Source organism: Prorops nasuta, unplaced genomic scaffold, assembly GCF_024137725.1.
Source record: "Prorops nasuta isolate Cenicafe-Biocafe unplaced genomic scaffold, Cenicafe_Pnas_1.2 PNAS00007, whole genome shotgun sequence".
NCBI classification, from domain to species: Eukaryota; Metazoa; Arthropoda; class Insecta; order Hymenoptera; family Bethylidae; genus Prorops; species Prorops nasuta.
The window spans coordinates 7,569,867-7,582,622 of NW_027116804.1; positions in this window are offsets into that span (position 1 = coordinate 7,569,867).

Below are 12,756 nucleotides of genomic sequence, written 5' to 3' on the forward strand. Positions count from 1 at the left end.
GTCCCTTTGGTAAGCGTATCCCTTGATCCGGCTACTTGGGGCCTCGTGGTCCAGTGTGATCGTTTTGGGGGAAAAATAATCCCAGTGTCCCATCAGGACACAACAGTAGTAAGCAAACAGTATCAGACGATAAAGTAGAAATTAAATCACATAATTCTTGCATTCGATTTTCAATTTTAATACTTTTGAAATTTATCTTTTTTGAAAGTAAAATCTTAGTATCCGAATCTTGTACAATACCAATTCTAATTTTCGATAAAATATCTTTATAAGTATTGTCAGCCTTTTGTCGCATATTAATTGTCAATTCATCATAGGAAAATAAATTTGTCCAGAAGTCATAAGAACCTATAGTGCCTATGTAATTTTCAATATCGACATTTCATAATTTTATGAAAGGTTGTTTATCACGTACAGGTGGCAATTGTAACAAATCACCAAATAATAATATGTGTTTTCCTCCAAACCAACCATTATCTAAGTCTTTAGTATTGAATATTTCTACTAATCTAAGATGTATATACATTAACGTTACATTTGAAATCATGGATATTTCATCAATAATTATTAATGTAACATTTTTAAGTTCTTCACGAATAACTTTAATTGCTACGTCTGATAATTCTGTATATTTAGCTGTACGTCCATGTTCTACCGGCAGTTGAAACACTCTATGAATCGTTAGACCATCCATGTTAAAAGCTGCTATTCCCGTGGGAGCACTGACAATGACATCTTTTTTCATGATTTTCTTTATCCAACATCTTATAGTTTTTATTAAGAAACTTTTACCCGTACCACCTTCACCACTAACGTAAAGTGTAAGAATTTCATGATCGGTAGATAGAGTTTTTGTCACTTTATTAAAAACCCTTTCTTGATCAGAATTCAACTCTGATATCATTTGTGAAACATCTAAATCTTCGTACTTATTTTGTACATCTTGAAAGTCTTTCATTGCGCCTTCTACTTCTATAGGTACACATTCTAATGATAAATCAATTGAACATTTAGCACCTTCATTACTTTCTTCAATATTTTTATTAATTAATTCTTTCATGTAATCCATTCCTTTCTGAATTTCTAAAATACGTTCATGATTTTATTAATCCATCTACAAGTTCTGACTGTACTGACACGAACGCTCCTGCGTATGTATCACATCCACACTTCTATTTATCAGTATTTCGCCATGGTTTGAACAATAATAGTAATGCATAGAAATATGCTTCTGGTTGCGTTTGTATGTTATAATGATAATGATTAATTAAGCAGCCAATTGAACGTTTTTTCAAATATAAATTATCATTTGTTTCGTAATGCTCCACTTTTCTAATAGGTGCCTGTTTAACTGTATCATACCATTTTACAAAATCATACAGACATGTAGATTCAAGTTTCTCAGGCCTGGTTGGATAATAATAATCTATCATTGAGTGACAAAATATGTCCGTGGAATCGGGACTCAAAGCTTCAATTTCCTTACGAGTTTTTAATTTTCTCCTACTTATCATATGAACATCTACCCATCGAATAGTGGTTTTTGGATCCATTATAAATAACGGAATTCCTAACAAGCAATCTGCAGCTTCTAACGCACCACACTCCCTATTATTTAACATTCGCATTCCAATATTCCATAAATTACTACGTATAGATTTAGTAGAATTTATAACGTCCAGTGTGTCTGTTATGTTACTTTTTCCTGATTTAGATACATATTTAGTAGTGTACCACGTTAAAAAAAGCCGATTTTTCTCCGACGTATTGTATATCCATATTTCCTTCTCATGCACAAAGAATTGCAGGATTATAATCGTTAATGTTAACTTCTTCTTGTGATCGTGGTAAGTCGTAAAGTCTATTCTTTGTTTTCAATTGTTTTCGGCGCCCCATGGATACAGCTACGTCTCTGATTAATAACGTATCAGTAATTGGTCTAGAAAAACCAAATTTGCAAATCCGACTAGTCTTATTTTTGTTTTTTTTAGCACGTAAACAATAACTGTTATGTTTGTGTCGTTGGTGTTTATCAACGCGTCTATATAATTCGGGAGAAATGTTTTGGGAAGGCATTCTGCAAGTAATATATTTTAAAATAAAAGCTGCTACATCTTCATTAGAAGATTCATTAATTATTGGAGCATCTTTTATCCAAATTAACATATGAAAATGTTGAGTACCTCTACCTTGTTACTCTCTACGTATAAAGTAATGCGAGACTTCTCCAATAGGATTGTCAGGTAAAGTTATAAATTCAATTATTGCTTGTAATTTATTTTTAACAAATCTAGATACTGATATCGGATCGGAAGCAATAAGCTCATTTATTGACATGGTTTTCGATTTGGCACTATTTATTTCACGAAGATATTCAATCATATCTGATCAAAGCCATTCACTCGAACTAAGTGTCAAAAACCATGTAGCAGGTCCGTAGTTATGAATCATACATTTCAACATACATCTTGGTCTAACCCAAAATTGCGGCGTATTACGTAACCTATTAAAAATAGTGTTTAAATCAGTTTCCAGTTGATGTTTAGACAACTTTTCTAAATAACTAGAGGCCGTATACTTTTCACGAGGATTCGTAATATTTAATTTATGAAATATACCAGCATTAATGTTTCGTATGTTACAGTCATGTAATAAATAAAATAAGTACTGTATATTTAAACGAAATCGTGAATGTTTAGACATAAGCCTTGATTTAATAAATTCGAAATCACTAAGACGAACACTTCGGTTTTCACGTTGTCCATTAATTCCATCCGGAAATAAATCTGGAAAGCACATTACGTCTAATAGTTTATAATTACAGTCCAAAGGACGATCATGAACCTTCAGCATTTGATATAGCTCAGTTGCCGATTTATCAGTTCTACCTTCATACATTGGATAAATTGTATACTGATCATAATATGAATCAGACTGAGACTCTTTTGTGTCACTAAAGCATTGTTTTCTTTTTCTTTATCATTTATTTCTTCAAATATTTCATCATCTTCTCTCAAGTCATTATCTATTTGGAATTCAGTGTCTTTCAAACTAGACTGTACTAGCAAGCCATCAGAAGACATAGGTAGGACTATTTCCGAATATAAAGGATTATTATCCTTCAACCATAATAAAGCGTTCCATACTTTATTTACATCCACTAAATTTTCCCATACAATATTTGATTTAGTAGGAATTCCTCTTACTAATATGTACAATTCATGATTTACATTTATTGGTACATGCGAAGGACAGATTTTTTAAAATATTTCTTCCAATGGCAAAGGCAGATGGAATGCTCTACCTTTAACTTTAGGAATCATACCCCTATGTGGTAAATTTTTATTCATAACAATTCCCATTCGCAAAACAGTTTGAAATGTTTTAGCTCTTTGAATCAGGATTCGTTCATAATCATTTAAGGTCTTTATTTCTTCTGGCGTATCCCGTGCATCTAGATTATTTAAGATACACGTAGGTGGCATAATATTAAAACGAATTTTACTCTTACAAAATTCACAAATATAAGCAGTATCATTCTCTTTATAATCTATATGCTGCAGTAGTTTACTCCAAAGGTTTGAGCCATACGTTTTACTGCAAATTTTTATTCTTGTTATGTTCCTCTCAAAACATAACTTTTCGCAAGAAATGCATGGCCATTTCGGTATATCGATAGAACGTTTTGTAAAAGCTTTGAAAGCAAGAAAATATTGAGATTTTATGTCGTCTTCATTTAAATTAATTTCTGTAAACTTTTCTTTATGTGCTACAGCATTTTCTTGAGCTTCCATCGATATCTCTTGAAGTACATTGACATAATTTTCATTCAAAGCTTTGTCCAAATTATTAATTTTTACATCTAAAGCTATCAAATCGTATAACAATCTTTTAATGTACCTCACTTCAGGAAAATGAGACGACAATATTTGTGTTGCTATAAACTTTGACCTACAAAGCTTATAATTTATATAACAACCATGTGAATGGACGAGTTTGTTATAATTAACTTTATTAGAACAACGGTTTATATCTGTTATAAATTTATGTAACTTTTTTAAGGTACACTATAATAAATTTTCATAAAATTCTTTTAAATCATTTATTAAATTAGCATCTTTAATTTTACAAAGAAAATTACAATGCCATGTCTTCTTCGTTTTATTTTTTGATTCCAATAAAGGCATGATATTAATACATTTACCCTCAGAATTCATGATAATTTCAGTAATATTTCTTTCTAAATCTCTTCTAGTAGTAGGAAAATCTTCTCCTGTGCTCACAGACAAATCTAAATTTGCTTCAACAATTTCACTCATTGCATAGTAAGAAGCTTCATAGAAATATTGTTCCGAGGAAGCAATATGTTTCGACAATCCACATAAAGAATTCACTTTATTCATAATATCTATAGAAGTACATTGTTTAGACCAAGTTACAGAAACCTCTGTCTTTTGTTTAATTTCTTTTAAATTTTTCTTCATGCTCGTAATATACAAATTTCGAGTATATAAACACCATTTTATTATGCGTTCAGCTTCCATTCTACTTTCTGTTAGCGAAGGAATGCCGAGGGTTTTTGTTAAATTTTGTATGTACCATTCAGCAGTAAATTTTAACGCTATATTATTGTTTTGTCTATTAATATGATTGTATTCATTAATAATTTTCTTTGCAACATAAAGTTTTGCTGACTTATTAGTTTCGTAGTATATTTTTCTTTTTTCAGTATAGTTTCTTTATTGTATTTATATAATTTTTTTTCTTTTCTAATATAGCTTCTCTATTAATATCATATGATAATTTCATTTTCTTTAGTCTAGCCTCTCTATTTGTTTCATACGATATTTTTTTTTTAATTTAGCTTCTTTATTTGATTCATACGATACTTTCCGTTGTTTTAATGTAGCTTCTTTATTTGATTCATACGATACTTTTCGTTGTTTTAATGTAGCTTCTTTATTTAATTCATATAATACTTTCCGTTGTTTTAGTCTAGCTTCTTTATTTGATTCATAATATCTTTTTCTTTTTCTTATAATATTTTTTTTATTTAATTCATAATATATTTTTTTCGCAATTGCTTTATTACTATATCTATCAACACAATTAAGTGAATAATTATTAAATTTAAACAGTTTCGGATGTGAAGAAATTTCATATTCACAAATATTTGACAAAGCGTGTTTCTTAAATGTAGAATTCAAATTGGAAATATTTTCAGATACATTAATTTATGTATTTTCGGTATTTAAACTGAAATAATTTAATTCTTTTTGTACATCGATATCTGTACTCTTGGCATTTTTATACATGTTATCTACCCTTTCAATTTTCTTATATTTATTATTTTTGAAATATTGAATGTTAGCTTCTTGGTCTTTTTTGTAAGTATCATCATTCGTTTCTTCTCCTTGAAACGATATTTCACCTTTATTAATCATTAAAATACTATCGTCCGTATCAATACTTAAACTTATTCTCAAATTATTTTCATTATCACATACCTTTTTACTATCACCAATAGCTTTGTTTTCTTTATCGGTTTTTCGCTTTTCTTTGATATAAGTAACAGCTTTTTTCAACCGATCTAAACGTTGTTCTTCACTTTCCTTTTTTCTTAATTCCCTTTTTCGAGAAGCTGCTTTATGACGATTTTGTAATACCTCAAACGTAACAATTTTAGCTTTTTCATTTTGTCTCTGTATAATTGGAAAATGATCTAAGCGATTCGATTTTAAAATCTGTATCAAATGTTGACGCATTAACTTTTGATCATATAAAACTTCATTAGGTTTAATATTGTATAAAAGAGACATTGCGAATGCTATAGCAAATACTCCACAATCATTTCCAATTCTTTGCGATTGCACTACTGGAAATACAACTGATTCATTGTCCAAATTATAATATGGGAACAATCTTTTAAGAAATGTTTTATGATGGGCATGCAACCTTTTCATATTCAATGAATTATACATATATATTGATTTACCATCATAATAAGATCAAACCCAATGGCCGCTTTGATTAGATTTAAAATCATCACAGCTATATAATATTTGAATATGTTTTACATTTTTTGGTACACTTTCAATATTATTAGGAATCTGAACTAATAGTGTACTTTGAGGATTATAATTGGAACATGATTTTAATATATGAAAAAAATGATTCATGTGCTCATCCTCCAACCACTGGCCATTTTTAATAATTTCTTCATTTCTAGCGCAAAGCTTCATGATTGCTGTTATCAACAATTTGTATATTATACCAGTAAATGGTGATAATATTTAATATTAGTAAAAAATACGTAATATTATGAATCTTTATTTGGCGCTTTTTAGCAAACCAATTCATGCTTTTCAATAGGTGTATAGCCGCTTTTCAGCAGGCAAAAAGAGAGAGAGAGAGAGAGAGAGAGAGAGAATAAAAAGACAGATGACTGGGAGCAAGCAAAAGAAGGAGAAAATAAAAAAAATACCTTCCCCAAAATTTGTCTGAGGATCTGAAAAAAATTGCAAAAGAATACTTTGATTAAAAAACAACAATATAGAAGGTTATTGGATTACTACTATTGTACTAAAAACATATACTGTCCATATTTTTATACAATAATAAACAATTTATAAATTATAGAAAATATATATCGTTTTGGGTGGGTACTGAGGCTAAAAATTTTCATTAAAGTTACAGTACACGGGGTCAGCCTAGTATACACAAACATTGCAATAAATAGCATTCTGGTTTCTTGCGAAGAACCAAATGACGCAAAGTTATCTTTTAATCGTGTTTTAGTCAATTAGATGATAAAAAAGTGTCTATAAAATGACTTTTAATGAAGTATACTGTATGGATTTGTATATTTTTACAAAACATATGTTTGCCAATCGTAATTTGAAATTTAATTTTTCAAGAACGGATTGGTAATTAACTGTAGGTAGATATATCTTTTTCCTCACAATCACAGGATTAATTGGGCAAAATGGAGATCAATGATTTGTAATAGCTGATTTAATTATATCAAATAAGTCTGATACCTTTATTAGTATTTTGGAAAAATCTTGGAATATATGCTAAAAGAATACGTAATAAAAATAGGGTGAACTATTGAAAAAATGGATGTGACCTTGAAATGACCTACACAACGCAATTTAAGGTTATATACTTATAAAGCGTGCCGATACTCTTTAAAGCCATACAGTTTTTGTCTGAAATATTTTTTACTGAAATGAATAATTTCCACAAGATATTTAATGGTTTCCACATACTTTTTCTATTTGACGAAATACTTGATTGCAGGGTACAAGTAATGTTTCATATAATTTTAAATTAAAATTCATTTAATAAAAATAAAAAATTATTTGAAACATATAATGCATTATTTTATATTAATGAAGGAATCATTTAATTCAGGAGCAATGTTGATTATATTGAAGAACGATGTTGCTGATTTAAAAGTTGCAAAGTAATTTAAAAAAAGATTTCAGTTTAAACAAATATTAATGTTCATCGAACGAATATAAGTTTGTATGCAGTCAATATAAAATTTTAAAACAGTTAAGCCTTTTGTTTGAGTTAAACATATATTAATTTCAAACAAATGCAATCTGTTTTAATTTGATATATCAATGTTCTTGATTAAGCATAACTATCGTCTTGCATTGAATACGAAATTTAATTGATGTGGAACCGAGAATAATAAAACTACAATTGTTCGTTTGATGCAAGAAATAAAATGTTTTATTTCAAGATAATGTGTTATTGAATTCAGAAATTTATGACAATGCGTTTCAACGATTTCATTAGAGTATTTAGTTTCATTAATCGAAATAAATATGTTTATATGTAAAGAATATATTATTTACTAACTCTAACACTATTAGTTTTCAGTGAAATATTTCTATTAAATGAATGTTAATTTGAAATTAAATGAAAAGTTACTTTTACCTTGTAATCAGATATTTAATCAAAAAGAAAACATTTATTTCATTCAATAACACAACAATTTGAAACAAAGACATTGATTTATCTGATTCTAATATCTATTATTTATACATTTTGGCAAAACAAATAATTATTTTGTTTCAACCAAATAAATAAATATTTAAATGAATACCATGAAAATTGCCTTTCAGATAAATCAGTTTATTTCAGCCAAATAAACGAAGATTTTATTTCAATTAATTTTTTTAATCAACTAAATTCAAATATTTGTTGGTTTTTAATTAAAAATATTAAATTCAAATAAACAAGAATACAAATAAATGTGTTCATTATATCCAAACGATTTTCCGCTCAGTGTGTGTAACCGAAAGATATACTAAAGTATAGAACGCCTTTTCTGCCATTGCCTGTATACTAACTTACTAACTGGGCGTACAGACACCGCCACATATGGCGTTCCAATTCAGTATATTTTTCGCACAAATTTTGTATATTATGTGTATGCAGATAGTATAGTAAAGTACACTGTTCAAAACTGAATCATGTACAGGTATAGTTTCTGCTTCCCTATACTATCTTGTGGCAAAAATGCTTCTCGCAAAATTAGTTGCTTTCCTTTTACTCCTAAAGTGAGTCTGATCGACTCATTTGTATACAATTTAAGTAACATAAACTGTACTAAACTGAGTCACATAACTGAGATTTAACTGAGTTTTGATGTAAAAGGAAAGTGACAATTGATTCATATCCTCAACTCCTCTATACTATCTTATAGCAAAAATTTAAAGACAACAGCAGACGAAACGCGACATCGACAAATATGAAGATGACGTTTTGGACGTAGTAAAAGTATTATCCAGAAAGCATATTATTTATGTTGGAAATGTAGGGATGTCGAAAAATGGAATGGAAAATAATGCAAATATGGTGCATATACAGGGTGTAACGAAACGACCGCCTTTTCTCGTAACTGGAGGTTCGGGGTGACCATCCAAATGCACGTGTAAAATTTTGTTCGAATCGTTCAAGGGGTTTAAAAGTTATTTCCATTTAAAACTCACCCTTTTTCGGTCCTTTTCGAACGACTTTAACTGTGCATAATAAAATGGAGAAAATGAAAAAACAATTGACGAACACCCCACTAGAATGTAAAAATTATCGATCGCGCGCGATAATACATTTGCTATTTATTTCATTAATTTGGCTATTAGATTAATTTTAAAAATAGCAAAATCCTTTTCATTACAATTCCAAATCAATTCAATACAAGTATCATTGACTGAATTGATGGAAAGAGGGAGAAGATAGAATGAAAAGGAAAGTATCAAAAGCTAAGATGTCACGCGACTGCACTGATAATTTAATAGGAAACACATCAAGGCATTTTCTTTCTACAAACGAAGGTAAAAAGAATTATTTAAAATTAATTCATTGATGATAGAAAAAATTAAACTTACCCATTATTGTTCTCCAAGTTCCTTTACACCGAAGTTTTTGAAAAAGCTTCAAACTGGCTCCTCGATGATTTCCAGAATGCACACTTTCATTGATTTTGCATTTAAGAACTCGCGAATTTAAGCAAATTAGGTGTTAACCTACGATTCTTCAAAACACCGGTTAATTTGACACTTTTTGAACTGTTTGAAGTAGGCTGAAAAGAGAGACACAGAGAGATAGAATAATCAATAATTCGTTTCGACCACTCTTAATCACCCTACTTCAAACAGTTCAAAAGTGTCAAATTCTCCAGTGTTTTGAAGAAACGTAGGTTAATACCTAATTTGTTTAAATTCACAAGTGTTTAAATGCAAAATCAGTGATAGTGTGCTTTCTGGAAATCATCGAGGAGCCAGTTTGAAGCTTTTTCAAAAACTTCGATTTAAAGGAACTTGCAGAACATTTAATGGGTGAGTTTAGTTTTCTCCTTCATCAATGTATTGATTTTGAATCATTCCCTTTAGCTTCGTTAGTAGAAAGAGAATGCCCTCATGCATTGTCTATTAAATTATCATTGCGCTCGCGCGATATCTTAGCTTTTGATACTTTCCTTTACATTGCGTCAACTCGCTCTTTCCATCAAATCAGTCAATGATGCTTGTACTGAATTGAATTGGAATTGTAATATAAAGGATTTTGTTATTTTTAAAATTAATCTAATAGCCAGATTAAAGAATTAAATAGCAAAAGTATTACCGCACGCGATCGATAATTTTTACATTCTAGCTGGGTGCTCATCAATTGTTTTTCACTTTCTCCACTTTCCATTATGCAGTTAAAGTCGTTCGAAAAGGACTGAAAAAGGGTGATTTTTAAATAGAAATAACTTTTAAACCTCTTGAACGATTCGAACGAAATTTTACACGTGCACTCAGTTTGTCACCCCGAACCTCCAGTTACGAGAAAAGGCGGTCGTTTCGTTACTCCCTGTATATAATATTATTTATCAAGTATAAAAGGGAAGAGATCGGATACAATTTTCAGCCTATAAAGAGGAAAAAGCATCAGATAAGTATCGGTAGCAGCAAGTCAGAAGAAAGATTAATTTAACAAAGCAAAATATTTTTTAATCTTTCTTTTGATTTACTGCTCCCGATACTTATCTGATGCTTTTTCCTCTTTATAGGCTGAAAATTACATCCGATCTCTTCCTTTTTATACTTGATAAATAATATTATATATATATGCACCATATTTGCATTATTTTCCATTCCATTTTTCAACATCCCTACGTTTCCAACATAAATAATATGCTTTCTGGATAATACTTTTACTACGTCCAAAACGTCATCTTCATATTTGTCGATGTCGCGTTTCGTCTGCTGTTGTCTTTAAATTTTTGCTATAAGATAGTATATAGTTGAGATGGACATGAATCAATTTTGCGAGAAGCATTTTTGCTACAAGATAGTTTAGGGAAGCAGAAACTATACCTGTACATGATTCAATTTTGAACAGTGTAGAACGCCATGACTAACGGTGTCTGTACGTATAACTGTCTTTGTCTCTTTCCTCTCAGTCTACCCTTCGCCATTTTCTCACCATTACGCTGCTGTAGCCACAAATTGAGCTAACGATGGAACTTTTAAGCATGTTTATTTGTTAAGATTGTGATTGATTTTTAAAATGAGTGTAATATAATCATATGTTAAATAATATATTAATTATTAGATTGTGTAAAATGACCATATTTGTGAATAGTTATCTTAGACAATACTGAAAATAGTTTGAACACCGATGTGTACATCAACAGTGAAAAAAGAGGTTAAAAATCAAAAAGAATCTCCAATTATTAGATAAGTAAAAATTTACTAAAGATAAATGGTACACGTGATTCGAACTCAAAACTATGTATACTTTGTGGCCTTTTTTGATGTTTCAGGTATTAAAATTTATCTTTTAATAGTGAAACAAGGACGCACATATAGACGCTATTGAATATTATCACTACAAGAGTAAGTTAAATAAAAAAAACAAATAATATTATTAAAATCGTAGTAATTTGTAACAATTTTGGATTTGAGGAAATCATGCTAGTCATCAATCTTAAAAAGATTGCTAAGTATCTTATATCTTAACTCTTAAAAGGTACATCTCCCTAAAATTGCATAAATAGCAAGCAGAGTTTTCGGCATCTAGGGGTATTCCAATGTCTACATTTTTGCAGATATGGAATATCCATTTGCTGGGAAACGGTAGAATGAAGATTTGTATAAATACTATAAGAATATAAATTCATATCCTGGCGATGAAATATCTGGGACAATTTTAATTTAGTACAATTAACTAGTATACTCAACTTTTATTGTACGTGTTAAAAGCTCATACGATAGTTTAAAAGTTAATTGCCGTAAAAGTTAAATGGTATCAAAAATCATGCCAATCTATATATACATATAAATCATGAAATATTACCAATTGCAATTTATTCTGAAGTTAAAGTGGCCGAACTTATTGAAAAAGAGAAGGTAGCGTCCCGTTGGTTATATATGAACTTACCGTCGAGACACTATCATTTCTCTTGATATTTAGTTTTAAGCAAATAATTCTTAAAAAATAAATTCATTCGGTGGTTCAAAACCAAATAATATGTCTCTAAAGATATGAAGTATATTTTCAAAAATTTTGACTATGAATATTATTAATTTATAATAAGAAATATTAGTCTCCTTCTATACAATAGAATTCAAAACTAATGAACACATGATGGTGTATTATCAGGTAGCTTATAAATTTGTACACAAAAAGGTAAAAAACATTACAACAAAGATGTATAAAAAATGAATTCATCAATTATATCATCAAAAAGGATGTTTTTATAGAACTAAAATATTTACAATCATCACAAGTAATAATGATGATAAATTTATAAATTATTTGAAAATATTGTCAAATAAAGATATTATTTAATTTAATCAATAATGAGATTGACATTACTCTGTACAAATAATTAATTTTGGTAGAGATAATAGCAAAAAAGGATATGAAACTCTTGATTAAGTCTTCGAAGCAATTTAGAAGGGTTATACATTTTAGAGTTTCAATCCTTGTGATTTTTAAAGCACTATGACATGAGGTTAATCAGATTTTGAAACTCTCTTATGGTAAGCATTCCTTATAAACTTTGCTTCCTATACTTAACCAGGAGACTCAAACACTATTAATAAATACTAACACTAATAATTAATTGCATGTAATAATGATAATCTGAATACTTATGAGATACATAACTAATAACTTTAATTTCATAGAGTTCTTGCACAATCCATAAAAGAGTATTATCCTAAGATTTAATTAAAAAGATACATAGTA